Source organism: Callorhinchus milii, unplaced genomic scaffold (assembly GCF_018977255.1).
Source record: "Callorhinchus milii isolate IMCB2004 unplaced genomic scaffold, IMCB_Cmil_1.0 Scaffold14, whole genome shotgun sequence".
NCBI classification, from domain to species: Eukaryota; Metazoa; Chordata; class Chondrichthyes; order Chimaeriformes; family Callorhinchidae; genus Callorhinchus; species Callorhinchus milii.
The window spans coordinates 2,629,114-2,646,399 of NW_024704755.1; positions in this window are offsets into that span (position 1 = coordinate 2,629,114).

A 17,286-nucleotide genomic window follows, 5' to 3' on the forward strand; every position below is an offset into this window, starting at 1 on the left:
TTCATAAACTGTGGTTTCTAGACAGATTATTTTCGTGTCCCTTTCTTCAGCTGTTCTGAATGCAAAATTCACAAGGGTTCCCATTAACCTCTTCCATGCTTGTTTTGGTGGCGATCTCCTGCCTAGAGATTAAATATAACCCTTGCATTTGAAATAGCTTTGAGATGTCTCAAAGACGTGATAAGGCGCTATATCAAACGCATGCATTATTATTATTATAGAACCTCATCCTCTCAAAACATCTCAGTGCTTTGCAAAGTTTCTGTGAAGTGTAGTAGCTGTGTATACGTAGACAAACACTCCCTCCAACTTGCACACACCAATAATACACAAACAGTCACAAAGTCAAAGAACATTTTTTTAAAAATCTGGGTTATTGTTGGCTTGGAGACGCAATGTGCCCATGAATCCTAAAGCAGTAATAATAATTACTGTTAAGACACAGAGCAGAATTGTAGAAATGTACCAAGTCTGAGCAGCCTATTCAGGCATGGCATAGGTACAGAATATATACATTGTCCTGTATTAAGATACACAGTGCTTTCTGGTTACTTGAGGATTAATACTGTGCTATACACCTTTCACAACAATCTTTAGAATCAATGGAAATGAACAATTACCATGGAGAGAAAAAGCCAACAGTGAAAGCACCAAATTTGGTATTGAGAATACGGTAAGCAGATATGAATCAGATTTAATGGAACAACGTATGCACTTCTAACAATTCAAATGAAAAGTTAAATAAAACAATGGACTCGCCGAACTTTATTCAGTGCAGAATGACTTTTATTATGCCCTCATTATAACAAACACTCTTGACTCAATTGCACGTTCATTTGCCAAGATGTAAACCCATCCATTTTCTAAGTGCTACTCCAAATCCCAGGGCAAGTGTTATTCTGAAAACGATGACAGTCAAGAGACTGAATCCCACCAAACAATGTGAAGTATTTAATAATACATCTGAAAACAATGCAAAGCAGCTCCACCGTAAAGCTGTTTAAAAAGAGCAGCAATGAATGGATATATCTTAACTCCAGTAGAATCATTCCATGAGGAGAATAAAAAAGTGTCAATTAACTGGAGAGCAAATACAGAGTTACTGGTTGCTATCACCAACAAACACACAGTCACTATACTTTACAGGAGAATCTTATGAAGTGCTTTGAGATGTTTCAACATGATTAGGGCACTGTATTAAATGCATGGTTTATGCATTTGAAAGCTGATGTATTTATGCCCTCGTAAACGTAGTCAGCCTGTGGAGAATGGTTAGGAAATGAAGTAGACTGACCAGCGTGCAAAAAAAAATTCATAATCTTTCAAAGCTAAAAAAAATCAATAATGAGCAAACTGAACTGGTCTGAAATTCGTGTGTGAAGGTTTATTAATACCTGTGGAAAATTCCAATGAGAGGCTATTTTTGGAATATTGGTAACAATGTACAGTATCTCTTTCTTAGTGAATAGACAGCTCCAGAGTTATATGCTGATCGATGTTGAAAGCAATTACATTAAAATAACAGACCATTCCTGAACCAACACACTTGCCAGTAACAAGTCTAAGACTATACTGATTTTGACCCATTTTAATGTGATTATTTCCAAGCAGGTTTCAGTGATTTAAGGCCTGTGACCGGCATCAGCAATCAAGAGTGATATGCCAACTTTAAAAGCTTTTTTTCCCTTTCATTTGCTTTTGTATTTGCGGCAAATACTTTATGCCCTTTTTAAAAAAAAAGCAATTTCAGTGCTGAGGAATAGAACACGTCTCATTCTGGCACCTGATGTTAACGCGGTTGTATCTCAGGCCAGAATTCTAACTACTGTATAATGCGACTTGAACCCAGTTTGAGAAGAACACCACTAACTGGAATTATCCCTTGTGTGCAATCCAAAATTGAGTGCCAATTTAGTTTCCAGCGTAAATTGCGTTGTATATAATTTGTGCTGATTACTGTAAAGTTTATTCTGAGTTTGAACGCATTAAGAATTGGGCTGAGGCTGTCAAGTTTATTTCATGTAAGACTCTTATAGTTCAGTGATGGCCAACCTACGGCCCACAGGCTGGAAGCGGTGCACAGGGCCATAAAGTAGCTTCCTTCTGAACATTTGCACAAGTCTACGTAAGTCCATGTTCCAGCGTTGATGTGTTTTTAGTTATTTCTCGATTGAATATTCCTTGATTCATGGCATAAATCAAGAAATATTCAATCAAGAAAATTTATTTTGTGGGCCAACAATGAAACTTGGCCACCACTGAATGTCTAACGGATGGCTCTGATCTTTGTGGACGGTTGTTGATCCATTTTTCTTGGTGGAATAATAATGTCCATGTGTTGGGTGCTGGCTCTTAGCTGGTAATAGAGATGACTGCAGCTGAACCTAGACTGTGTAAAAGGTTCACATGTATCTTTATTCCTTACTGATTTGGATCATGTTGGACTTTCGGCTGGGTAAACGTACAAGTATTGGGATTGTGATCTGAATCCTGGGAAAGCTTCAGTCGGTAGACTGTAAATCCATATGATTCATGGCTGACAGACTCTGTGGAGGAGTGGAGCAGAGTGGAAAAACTTGCTGTCCTCAGGCTACCAAGTTTAATGCATCAAGTCCTCTCTATGAAACTGAGAACATTTACAGGCACATTTTCGCATATGACTGTAGTTGAACCTGACTCTTACTTGCGTTCAAATTGAGGACCACACAGGGAGGAGAAGGCGGGCACATTACGTGTATCCACCATGATCCACCGTAGCAGCAATGATTTTCGTGCAAGTTCCTTATTTTTCGGGTTGCTACTGATAATCCGTTGCTAAAAAGTCTCCTTGTCNTTTTTTTAACACCACCAAGTCACAAACTGTCAGTAGTTGTTTGTTACCATTTACTTTGTGAACCAACACGATTGAAATGATTTTGTGAAGTGCACAACTTGTTTCCTGGTAACAAAGAATGTACACTTCAGAAGGGTCAGTATGGTACACGGATTGAAAACTTATGTCACGTGTTATTATCCTTTCGGAATTATCACTCCAGTTCTTTGTTCAGTATGTTAAATAAATAAAATGTAATAAAAATGATAAAAAAACCTTGATAATTTTTTTTTAAATTGACATGGCGCCTTTCATGTCAGGAGGATGTCTCAAAGTGCTTGATAGGATTTACTGTAGAGTCACAAATACATGTCTGTGAAGTGTGACTGTGTATTTTGTAGGTGAACGTTGAAAGATTAAAACAAACAGAATACAAAATGAATAATATATAGAACAAATGTTTCGAGGGGAGGTTAAAGGAAGAATTTAATGTGAAGGTTGCATTGAAGCTCATTATCCCCTCAAGCTTCACTCTGAGGATTAAGAGACTACCAGAATAGCTCAACTGACTTGCTGTTTTGTAACTCATTCCCAGCCACTATATCATTTTCCTTTACGTTCTATCAGTGCCTGCCAAGATTTATTTCAGTGTTCTTTGAAAGTTCAAGGAAGAAGGTGTTTGAGTACAAAGGAATATTTTGCAGGCTAAAAACATCCTTCATCTTGCTTTGAGCTCTGTCTTTATTTCTGTGGTTTGGCTTCATTGCTTGCTATGGGTTGCCATGGCTTCTACTTGTTTATAGCTGTTTCTCATAGATTGCTAATTGCATTGAAGACAGTCACCGCTCCNTTTTTTTATAGTTTGTTTTAGAGCATGTCTGCTTTGCAGTGGGATTCTCTGTTCGGTAAATTTACCATCCTTACTAGAAGAATGCGCTTAAGTCTTGCCAATATTTACCAATCTTTAGCGTCTAATAATCAATCAACTTCGATCGGGATTCCTCTATGAGGAATCCAAGCGAAGACTATTTTGGGGTGTCCTCCCGACATAAAAAGCGCTATACAAATATAATCTTGTAATGTATTTTCAATAACTGTAAGTTCAGCCTTCACATTATGTAGGAACTCCATTCCCAAAGTAGATTGCATCCAAGTTGAGCTCTGGTTGGGTTGGTGTGACACACTTCCACTTTTCTTTCGAAAGGATCCCACGATAACTCATTACATATTAAACTTCAGTTCTTTTTATGATGCACATTTTATCGAGTGCAATACCATGCCAACCTCTTTTTGTCTAAATTCAGGGTCATGGATTTTTCTTTTGATTGATACTTCAAGCGTTATGCCTTTCATTTTCATGTCTGGCCCTATATTCCAAGACATTTGCTCCCACCAGTGTCTGATTATATTTCTCTTATTTAATTGTCAACTGTAATGCTTGCCTTTCCCCTCCCCCATCTGGAAGAGCCTTCTCGTAATTATCTGTGAACTGCCCAGATGTTGATGGAAGTCATTCCGAGATGACGAAAGACTTGGGGGTAAATCTCTTCAAAATGCTTTGAGAGATCAAATGTGTTTGAGTTGCCCATGTGCTGGCCACATGTGGTGCATAGTGCAGCATCTCGCAAGCAGGAGAGGGTCATCTTCTGTGCCACATGGGTGGATGCTGTTCCTGCTGCCAAAAGTGTTGTTGATGAACAATCAAGAGGCTGGTCAGCTGAGAGCAAACAGCCTTTGATGGAATTAGTCTTTGATAGAAATACACACAAAATAAAAATAATCCCATTTGATTTCCTAAATATTTTGACCGTTACTCCTAATACTAGCCCTATATGGTGAGCGTTGGTAAGACCAGACATGTCGGTATCATGTGCACATTAGTGCACATCTGCTTCGGAGCATATTTCTGGATTCCTATCCTTTGGCATCAGATTCCAATTAAGAGCAAATTGCATTATAGTTGCCAGGCAAATATTTATTTATACTTCCCGGTTCCCCGTCAGTTAAGGGGGAAAAGGAATAAACTAACAAATGAACGCAGGTCACTGTGTTTCACAGATGCTTCCCAACACTTAAGGTTTTATCGATGCCCCTGCACTGATCACCAACCTCTCCTCCAGGACAGGGTTTCTTCAATTAGCTTCAGTAAATATGTTGAACGAAGGAAACTTCAACATCAGGCAGTGTCATGGAAAGAGTTCCCTGATTTCAGGCCATTTGCTATCAGGTTTGACTCTTACTCATTGGAGACTCATCAATGATTGTGCATTCATTTCATAAAGATAATTATTTAAAAAAAAGCTTAATTTGATAACCCTTTTAAGTGTTTCTCAGGGTTTACTATAAAGTGTAGGGGCTTTGTATTTGTGGGTGAATGCAGCAGCCAATTTGTGCACTGCAATGTCCCATGAACAGGCATGACGTTAATGATCATCTTTTTCAAGGTTCTTCTTTATTGACCAGTTTGTCCTCCCTTGAAGATGCATCCACCAGCACCAGTCCCCTCCATTACCCCCACCCAGACAGCAAATGTCCACAGGCTATTCAACCATGGATGGGGTAGTCATTACCAGGAGCTTCACTCACATCCTCGCTCAATGACCATCCACATGCTCTTTCCAGTGATGGTCAACTTTTTTTTGGTGGGGGGTGGGGGGAAACAACAAAAACATGTGTTGGATTAACACTGTACTCAAGCACAGGTAAATCTTAAACAAAACCTGATCTTAACTAAAACTCTTAGTGCTCAATAGATGGCGCTCAGGAGCAGGAACCCTAGTTGTCTTTTTCTGCTCGGAAACGCAAGTTTGCTGAAGCCAATTGGATCTCCCTTCTGATATGTATAGTTTAGGCCACAATGGAAGGTGCCGTTCCTCTAGGCCATTGGTGGCATTTACAAAATGATTTTTAATTGCCAACAGCAAGAGGTACCCTTAATCCCATGGAGCACTTGAGTATTTTTTTCACAAGAAACCTCTTGATCCTTATTCCAATCTGTTTCGGTTGAATTGGAATCTGAGTCCAAGAGATGGAAGGCCAGTGCTTCAACATGCTGACATGCCACCTCCTGGTAACTTCTCTCACACAGTGTGCTTATTTGTATTCCTCTAAACGTTTCATTAATTGATGATGATAGATTATTTTTCATTACATATTTGAATAATAGCTCCTCTGGTACCTCAGGGTACAATATCCTCATTGGTGACCATTAAGGCATACATTGTGTATATAAAAAAGCCTGTGGTTAGTTGATATGTACCTTAATTTATTAGCTGAACTGAAATGGCACCTTTCATTCCCCCAGAGTCCAATCCGCAGTGGAAATTAAATGGAAATATTTTTGTTTCTGTAGAGTTTCATGACTGGCAATAAAGCTATCATCGAAACGCATTCATCGGCTTAGGTAAATTGGTTTAAATGGGACATTTTTGCGTGAAATAGCTTTATTTTTCAAAAGAAAAAAATACCCTACCTGTAATGAAACACCCACCAGCACACGTGCTGACAAGATCTGTGTTATTTTGGGGGAGAGTTTGTGTTAAAAGACTCACAGGAAGCTCTATGCTGCTATGCCAGCATCCTGAATGTTTTTATTTAAGGCACTACAAGTGAGAGAAATCTGCATTATTATGCTTACATAACCTCTTCTATGACTGGATAAAGTGAACCATAGTACTGTACTTCAGTTCTCCCAAAATGTTTTCACAAGACAGGGTTTTAAAAACTTTTTTGTCAGATTGTTGGTGGCGTGATTGGAGCGTTTCAGACACTTAAAGTTGCAGAATGAAAGGGGTTTTAGTGCGTTTGAGGGTTAAGGTTCAGGTTTATGCCTTGCTGGAAGTGACGAGTGCAGTCCCAAGCACTTCCCAAAAGTCAGAGTGAGTGAAAGAGCTTTAGAGAGAAATGCACTCCAGAGAATACTTGTGCATCTCCCCACAGCTTAGCGACAAAGCACAACCCATTGAGACCTGGGAGGAAATTGACTCATCTGGAGAATGACCCAAAGAGACCCAGAAATAAAATACAACAGTAAAGGTAATATATGCAGGCGCACTCATACAAAACAACAAAAACAATAAAACAAGAAGCATTGGGGGGAGAAAAATGTGACATGTTGTGACAATTAATAACTTTAGTACATATTCTGTGAAGTGCTTTGAGAAGCCTCAAAAAATATCTTACAAAAAACATACTTGCTGGAAGTGATATAATAATTATAATAATAATTAATCTCAAAGACGTGATAAGGCTCTATATCAAATGCAGGGAATATTTTTACAATAATTATACCAGGAGTTTTATTTTTCGTCGATTTTTTAAAAAAAAGGCATAGGTTAGTCAGGCTGATGGAAGAGGCTTTCACTATGTTTTAATTTCTTGCAACAAAAAAACATTGCATCTGCCAAACCCAATGCAGCAATAGTAGGTTGCAGGCCAGTTGAAACATTTAGTGACAGATTGTGGTGAACAATTAATACAAGACTCAGATGAGGCTGTATTAAAAAATATATTAGAGTCTTTGACTGACTGAGCTCCCGACCCAGTTTCTTGCTCTGTAACAAACAGCCTTGCCCCTCTCTCTTGCCTTTGCTCTAGACATGTTGTAAAATGCAACACAACACAACCGATATCATACAGTAATCACTGTCTTAAAGGATGTGCCAAAGTTTATTTTTCCATAAAAAGTTGGCGGATCTCTTTTTCTCTCTCTCTCTTTTGGTTGCGTGTCCAGCGTATTTGGAATTATTGTACATGTCAAGAAAACTGTCAACTCACACATTCCAGGAAGGCAGAGAAACCCTTTTTTTTTTTGCCTGAATCGCCTTTTAATAGATTTTTCTTTTTTTATTATTATTCTTATTAAAAAAAAACATGAAATCGTGGCAGCATGGCAGGGCCTTTTCATTTAAAATAATAACTAAAATCACGCTTCATTAAGTGTATTTAAAACGCTCTCTGCTATAGCATACTGAACCGGACCAGCCGTGATTGTCACAGTAAAGTATTCAGCATTCTGAGCCGAGCGCTCTGTGAATTCTTTGGCTGGGGTTTTCAGCTCTCCTCTGAATGCAGGTGTTGTTGCCTTCTCCCAGTCACTGTTAACCACTTATATTTTGGTAAGGTTTAGCAAACTATTCAGCTGGCCAGAATTGCTACAACATTCCTCCCTCTCACTCGCTCGAGAACGTCACAGCCTGCCAGCGTGTGTGGTCACATTTGGCAAACATACGCAAAGCATAATCTAGTTTGATGGTAATTTCCCTTCTGTAATTGAATTTTACCTATTCAGGCGTTTGGCTTTAATGTCTGTCCCACTATTAGTTGGATTGAACCCATAGTGCCTTGGCTTCGTACTCTCTAACCTATTTATGCAACACAGGAATTTGTGTACCGTTATTTCCAGCGATGGATCTCATCTGTTGCAATTGGTGGCATCACTCAACCAGACTAGAAACTTGTATATTACCTTTAAATAAACTTTTATTTGGAAATCATTTTTTTTTGGCTTCATTTATATTGCATTTATATATTCATTAATTTTTTTAACGGGTAGTTTGGATTCAAGTCACATGTCGGGACTTTGAACTTACAGTCTAGGCTGACATGCTGATATGGTGCTGGGGGAGCGCTGCACTGGTGGAGGTGCTGTCTTTCGGTTGAGACGTTAAACACAGCAGCCAACAGAAGAATCATAGAATTATAATAATAATCCTTGCATTTGATACAGCACCTTATCACTGCAGTGAGACGTCTCAAAGTGCTTCACAGAATATACTGCAAAGTGAATTGACCGTATATTTTGTGGGCGAAACACAGCAGCCAATTGCGCTTAATACAGTACAGAAGGAGGCCATTTCACCCATCGTGTCCATGCCAGTTCTTTGAAAGAGCTGTCCAAATTAATCCCACTACCCGCCTCTCTCTCTCCCCATAGCCCTGCAAATTTGTCCTCCCCAAAGAAAGAAAGAGAGATATCTTTCACAAACTCTTGACTTCTCACTGGTCTTTCTCCAAAACCTTGCTGAACATTCCTGCAATGATCGTCTCCCTCTGCACGGTTTAGGTTTCTGCTTGGGGTAAATTATAAGGAGAGTTATCCATACACAGGAATTCCTGTGGAATTGCTCTGGGGAGATTCAACCACAGGTCGCGGAGGTAGAAGGACAGTGTAGTAAAGTTCCCTGCGACACATTAATCTCATACTTTCAACACTAAAAAATATGAAAATTGGTACATTATTGGCCACAAAAGTAATTGTCACATTATTCGAGTCGAGTAATGGGTAGTTGGCATCAGATGAAAGAGAAACAAGATCAATGTGAGCAGTTATAAACTGTATTTAAACTAAATCAACACAAAAACAGCATCATTTTGGAATGAATTACGCATCCAAAAGTGAAAGCATCCTATTTCATGCCATAGCTCTCGATATATGTTGGAGAAAAAGTAAACAGAGGAATTCACGTTTGGAGATGCAGTGCTGAAAAGCCGTAATAAATCCTACAAGACAAATGTTAGTAAATGATCTTACTGATTAATACGCACTGCAATCGGAGGACCCCACAGCTAGTTCTATTGTATGGTGTTTGCTTGCAGTAGACTAGTGGAATTTAGGAATATTTTTTATACAGTTCTCTTAAGCAACTTTACCTTAATAAAGCCTTTAACTCGGAGGCTTCACTGTTAAAAATTACGTTTTACTTTGTTTTAATCGAAAGGACCAACTTTCGGGGAGACACGAGCTATAGGAAGAAGAAGTCAAAGATCAAGCAAACATTGGCTTTAAAGATGGCAGAACAACTATCTGGGGATACTGGTTCCATTATGAAAACCAGACATCTTGCATTCACCTGATTATATATTACATGCTAACTTATCAACACTTAAAAACTACTAGCAACTTCCCATCAACTCTACGCAGCACTTAAAAGTAGGCTGAACATGAAGCTACAATGTCTGTGTTACACAGTCTTGCAACTTAGTTCTTCATTTGTGCTTTTCAATCAATTTCTTGTCATTGCAGATTTTTTTTTCCTTAGTGTACACCAAAATATTTGCAATATTCTTACAAAAGGGACTTTATTTCATTGCCACAGCTTCTTTCCGAAGTTAACAGAATCATCATCGACACCCGTGTTTGTCGGAGGACAAGGGGAAAAACTCTCTTCACTTTTCGAACAGCGTCATGGGCTCTTTAAGATCCACCTGAATGGAACTTCAGTATTAAAGCAGCATCCAACAATATAGGGAGAACTCCTATCCTCATTGCAGTTTCAGCTCAAAATCTCCAAATGGGGGTTTGAACCCACAACCTTCACTGAGATTAATGCTCCCAAGCTCGTTTTTTTTTAAAAGGGGAAAAAAAGAGATATGTGAGCTATTTCTTATTTATAAAGCAGCGTCCACAAGCGTGCTAGACATAGAGCAGGTAAGCGACACGAGAAGAATGCTGCCAGGAGAGAACAAAGAAACTGCCCGAGAAAGTTTGCAGAATGGGACGGTGATGCTTTCCATGCAAGCGCTCTGCTGTACTTTCACAGTTGATCCAGAGCCAACCCCAGTCCAGACCCAGTGGAAGTTGTTCATCCAAAAACAATCCTTTTCTGAACAGGTGTTTATCATGTCGACGGACCTTCTGTTTACACAAGGCCTGTTAGAGGCTGGGATAGAAAGAAAAATCACCTCTTCTACTGTAAACACAGCGAGTTACATTAAACATTCAAATAAAAGGTCACGCGATGAGTCACAAAGTAAATATTTGCCTCCGCTCCAAAGCATAGAAACCCAAGCCTTACTTTCCGTCACTGTAATTTTTTAAAAAAAGTGGGGGAACTTTAAATACCAAAATGCTTAGCGCAGGAGAAACCTTCTTGGTCAAGACATTAAATTATGTGCAATAATGCGGCGCTGAGCAGTTCTGGCAATGTGTGAGGTCTCGCGTGCAGGATTAATGTTGGCAATCAGATTTATTTCGAGTGAGGAATTGGCATATTGTCCTGGTTTTATCTAGTTCCAATTGCCAACAATTTCCATTTGATTTTTTTTACTTTCCTGACAAACAACTTGCGAATAGAAGGCTTTTCATGGAAAGACAATCTTTTATTATGACAGCGCTTGGAGCCAGGGATTCCGTTGAAGAGGAGGTTTTTCTAAACTTAAACTGGGAACATTCTGTCCACGCACCACGGTATGACACAGCTTATAAGGTAAGATTTACTGACTGGCTGTTCTCATTAATTAACCCTTAATCCCTATGGTAGCATTAAGGACTGAAAGCCTAAAATGATTAGCGAAAGACAGACCAGTGTGTACGGTTTTGCAACAGAAAACTTTCAGATGGCAATGAATAAATCTTCCCTGTGTTGATTGCTTATCTAAGGATTTTGTCAGGCAGCCAAATCTGATTGAGGTTAAGAATAAGATGGTTGAGGTGATTAGATTCAAAATACGTCTAAACATAATTGTACAAAGTTAAGCTAAACTGCTAAGAGACTGTAGAAAAAACTCCCCACTGACCAGAAAATGCTTCCATCTCGTGAAAAGACATGATTTACGATGGTCCCATTCATTTTCAAAGGAAATCAGGACTGGATTCTTTTGAGTGAGTGTTGCATTGACTTACTGGAAGAAGTAGGATAAAGGAAATATAAAAAGTCAACTTATCCCAGGCACAAATGTTACTTTAAATAATTCTCACCCAAATTGCCTCTCAAAATAAAAAAATGTTATTATGCATTTTTGTGGCATTTCGCCCACACAATGAACACTCAATTCACTTTACAGTATACTCTGTGAAGCGCTTTGAGACGTCTCAACGACTTAATAAGGCGCTATATCAAATGCAAGGACTATTATTATTATTTATATAAAAACGAGTATGTATGCGTTCATGTATTTATGTGTAGCTGTAAAAAGAATCACACCTTTTACATTTATGAAATACAGAAAAGGCTATACTGGCTTAAACTGACAAACTCCCCACTGTGATCCTGCAATGTCGGGGCTGCTTAAAAGAAATGAGTTTTAATTTATGATAATAATAATAAGCTTTGCATTTGATATAGCGCCTTATCACATTATTGATTTGTCTCAAAGTGCTTCACAGAATATACTGTAAAATGGTTTGACTGTGTATTTGTTTGGCAAAATACAGAATTGTAAGCATCAGTGCTGGTGGGAATTTGCCAAAAAACATTAAATTGGATTCTTCTTTAATTGCCTTCTCTGTAGTAAATCGAAATGCTATCTTTGTATTACAAAAACACAGCCCAGCCCAGTTTAATAACCATTTCTGAGAAAGCAATTTGATCTGGAGACTCCATAATAATACTCAAGGGGGGAAATATTATAGGAGTCCAGAGATAATGCAAATTAAGTTGAACTGCAGTTTCAGTAGATTCCAATATAAATGTCGAAAGCAAAAACTTCTGATGTGTAATGGGATCCCTTATTAAAATGATGGGCCCCAAGTTCCTATTCAACAATACCGTTACTAGTCTGCTTTACCCAACGCTAAATAAAACCAGTTTGTACAGAGAGAGCACAATGGCCAATGGCTTATGGTCCATCTGGGTGGAATATATATATATATATACATATAAATAGTGGAAATATCATCACCCATATTTCTGCTTATTAAAACTGCACCAAATGACTTTTTAAATTTCATTTTTTTTAGGGTCGTGCTGACTGGCGCAGGACTGCAGTTGTCTGATTTCATGGTACCGCCATTTTCATCTGGCTCATTCTGTGTCATTGAACCTGATGTCCCCCGTACTTTGGACAATTCGCTCTTCGAGGGATTAAGGTGAAAGAGATCAGTGGCCTCTGAATTGGTCCCAGAGTTTTGTCACCAGTGTTCAGGTTTTCGCCTGGCTCAATTGGCAGCAGACTTTGGGTGAGACATTTAACCTTCCTCCTGTGGACTTTAAAAGATTTTGCAGCACAATTCGAAAAATGAAGGGAGTTTCTCCTGGTGTCCTGGCCAACAATCCCCCAGATAAAATTGGTAATTCGCTTCATTGCTGTTTGTGGAGCATTGCTGTCATCTTCTGCCATCTTCACCTACAAGATGCAGAGTGTGTTGTTTTTACAGTAAAATCCTATGAAGCGCTTGAGACGGCCTCCAACGTGAAAAGGTGCTATATCAAATGCAAGGATTAAAATATTTGTATTAATTTTACTACGCAGTTTGTTATTATTACCATGCAATTATTACTATCCAAGTTTGTTTTTCCTATAATTACTCTACAAATACACTCTATTACTCCCCTCTATGGGAGTGGATTTTACCCATTGTCCCCTTGGGCCTTACTGCTATTAAATTTACTGGAGAAACTTACCATTTGATTATACAAAGGAAAAGGAAGATTTCTTCTCAATTCCATTCTATAATGCTTGCTGCTGACAGTTGCAATCTTAGTTTTACAGAGTGTCTACATGCTTTTGTGCTTAATTCCAGCCACATTGATGCCAGCCAAGTCTACTCAAGGTTACTCTGGCATCAGCCATTGCCCCTGTAATATAAATGCAAGTGTGTGCAGAATGGCTGAATTCTAAGGAAGTTTTATAGAATGGACTGGATTTCACAGTTATATTGTTTCATTCCTGTCATAAAGAACTGCTTTATTGCGGCAGCAAGGAAAATCAAAAACGGTGATTTTGACGAACTCCAAAAAATATTTTTCAGCATTTGTTTCAAATTACGCATTTTAACATAGCATAACATGTAGGAGCAGGAGTAGGCCATTCAGCCCTTCGAGCCTGCCCCGCCATTCAATCATGGCTGATCTTCTAATCTAACTCCAGCTAATAACCTAACCCTGCCATATCCCCATATCCCTTAATCCCTTTTGCAATTTAAAAAAAAATTTGCAACATTTTCAGAAAAATATATCATGCAAAAAGGAACACAACTATTCATTTCGCAAGGGTGCATGTGGGCAAAAAATTGGCACCTGAATTGAACACATGTTGAATAATTAAGCACTGTTCACTGTTCAGAGTGATTCTCCAGTCGTTTTCCCTCTTTTATGACTGAGAGAAAGATCTGTGGGTTAAGCTCACAAAATAACAATTATTTTATGAACACTTTCCTTATTCCTCGTTAAAAAAAGAATTTTTGCTGGCTTTGAACTTACAACATTCCCCAGCTGAGCAAATGAGTGAGAAAGTTGCTGCCAGGCTTTTAGCAGTGCTATTTGTTATCCAGCAATGAGCAGCTACAAACCTATGGCCTGTACTGATCGCTTGGGGATTTTACCTTCCCTGCCTGAGAGAGAATTTTCTGGTCTCATCACAGACAAGATAGCAGAGATATGTGTACTGTTCTTGCTACTCAGTGCTCTGGAAGACCAAATATTCCAGCCCAAAGGATGAATAAAAATAAAAGCAGGAACTTGCTGCAATTGCGAAGTATCTGGAGGATAAAGAATGGTGGTAATTTTAGATCTCATTTCGCACCAGAAACGTTTAACTTCACAGTCCAGTTCTTATAAAAGTAACAATAATAATAATAAAGTAATAATACTCCCTACATTTGGTTTAGTGTCTTTCACATTGGGAGGTTGTCCTGAAGTGCTCCACAAGATATACTGTAAAGTGCAGTGACTGTGTGTTTAGTGGGTGAACAAAGCTGCCAATTTGCACACAGAAATGTCCCACAGACAGTCATGAAGTGAGTGACCAATTTTATTTGGGAGATAGTTGGCCAGGACACTGGGAGAAACTCCTTTCTCTTTTCAAATAGTGCTATGGGATCTTTAATATCCAGCTAAATAGGCCACCCAAAGGACAGCATCTCTATCAATCCAGCACCCCGACCCTCTCCAGCATGCACTGGATGGTTATCTTAGACTATGTGAGTTCAAGTCCCAATGTGGGCCCTGCACCCACAACCTTCTGACTCCGAGGTGAGAGTTCGACCAACTGAGCCAGGCTCCAGTACTATTTACAGTGAAGATGCCAACACAATCCTTACAGTGGGACAATCTCAGTGTAAGTAACGCCTCTATTTCTCATTCCAGGTCTCTTTGCATTCAAATAGAAAGACATCATAAGAGTTATAAATAAATCATCTTCTTTTCATTTGGATTGCATTTTTATTGCTTTCCTTTGTTGATACAATTCAAAAGAAGCAACTTGGGTAAGAATAGTTACAGAGGGAATGTCAGGCAGTAGGGCTCTCAATTTGATATATCTTCACTGCACTTGGATATCAAGTAAACATAGCACGTTAACTTTTTCCAGCAAGACATTACTGCATCTGTAGCATCTTGCCCAGTTGAGACTGTGCAGATGCTGTTTCACCATTATCCACATGCACATTTCTAGGGTCTAAAGAACCCACTGTTGTCTGCCAACATAAAGTGGCACTGTGTAGACACCTCAAGCCTGCAATCGCAGCCAGTTTAATCCTGCAAGACCATTTTGGCTTAAATTTTAAGAAGCTGCAGAATCGTGGAAAATTCTTAAATTTATCCTGAATTTAAGCATTTTTCACAGTTCTGTGTGGAATTGGCTGGTGGCAAAATACACTGTATTCACCTCAACACCTCTGGGATAGAGAGAAGAAAGGACAAAAGTGTATTTAGCTTCTGATTGATATATTTTCCTCTCCCCCAGTAATAGCAGCAAAACTATCACTTGTTGTCCAGCGTATTGTAGTATTCATAATAATAATCCTTGCATTTGATATAGCACTTTATCACGTCGTTGAGACGTCTCAAAGCGCTTCACAGAATATAATGTAAAGCAAATTGACTGTATATTTTGTGGGGGAAACGCATTAGCCATTTGAACAGTAATTAATTAGTGTAATTAATGGTCACTACACTCTTCAGTAAATCCTATGAAGTTCTTTGAGATATTAACGATAGTGCGAGAGGGCACTATATCCAAAGTGCTTTCCTCATCTTGCTATCCTGGTGATTTGTTGGAAATCATAACAAAAAGAAATAGCATAATGTAACTCTTGGTACATTTTTTTCCCCCATATTCACAGCTGATCGGGCAATGTTGAAAAAGCCGTGACCTACTTGATCCTTGACTTAAAGAGCTCATCTCAACTTCCCAGAGCAACCTGAAACTTTGCTCACATTCAAACACATTCTTGTTATAATGGGGTAATTCAGTAGTTTCACTGGGCACGCCAGAGAAACAATTTTTAATGCAAATGCAAAAACAACTAGGAAAGCCAGTAAAAATTGAGTACAAATTACTGAGCTTTTACTGAGGTTCAGACCTACCTGAAAAGCTCAGTGAATATTTAACTTTGGTAACTTAATTGCAGTGTCAATGTGGCTGCTGTCCAATATTCACAGATGAATCATGCACCACAGGTCTTTCAACCAATATACATTCCTGGAGGATTAACTGCAGTCTTTCCTCCAGTGGCCGTATTCATAAAAAAAAAGTTTTTTTTAATATAATTTAAAAAATAAATGTTATTTCAGCTTTCGAGAGTCCCTGTGATTCAGTGTTGTATTCTCGAATGACATTGATAGCTCAAGATCTTTATTCAGATTGGTTAGCAATGCGTTGACCACATTTTTTTTAAAAAAAAGGTTTTTCTGAAATAGTGATTGTTGGAAAGGTTTCCAACATATTGGCTGATTTATGTGTGAAATCCTATGTGGGTTTAACTTTGAGGTTCGATGTATGCCGTGATTGATTTGTGCAGGCTGTGTGAAAGAACAGAAATTACCGTCTGTCAGTGACTAACGCTCACTCCAAATCAAAGAGCAGCACTATAACTGCTGCCTACATAAATCACTACGTTTGGGATGGTTTAAATTCTCTTCATTCTTATTTTTTACCTTACCCTGGCACGCACACCATTCCTTGGATCTGTACCCCCGCATTCTGTGCAGGTATCTTGACTCAGTCAGATATAGGTGAGATACAACTCGTACGAAGAATTTCAAGCAGAGTCCATTTCCTATTCTAGAAATCATAGAGTAGGACACCCAACAACCTATCAAGACCTTGTTAGTGACAGCTTCTCCAAACCCAATTCCTGGCTCCTTTCTTATAGCAAAAGGAACATATCAATTTCTCCCTACAAGTGGAAGTTTGGGATCTGAAACTCCCTGTGGAATACTAAAAGTTCTAAAGATAGATAGAGAGAGAAAGAGAGACAAAGATCTATGCACTTATTGTACCCATTTGTTACTCACCTTCATATTTGTGTTTTATGCTTGAACAGAAGGCCATGGTAGACAGTGNTTTTTTTAAAATAAGAGAATCTTTTGTTCAATGATATCGTGATGTTGGTGAATGGGCTGTGAATTCCTCTCTGAAGATAGAGAGCTGTGAGCAGTGCTCCCACATTGAGAAGTAATTTTTACATGCCTCCCATAAACCATAAAACAGGTACAGGGGAATTGTGAGTAACACTTATAGACTTATAGATACGCATAATGTAAAATACCAGTCATATTTGATTTCAAGGCCCCAGTTAGCGTACAGACGGC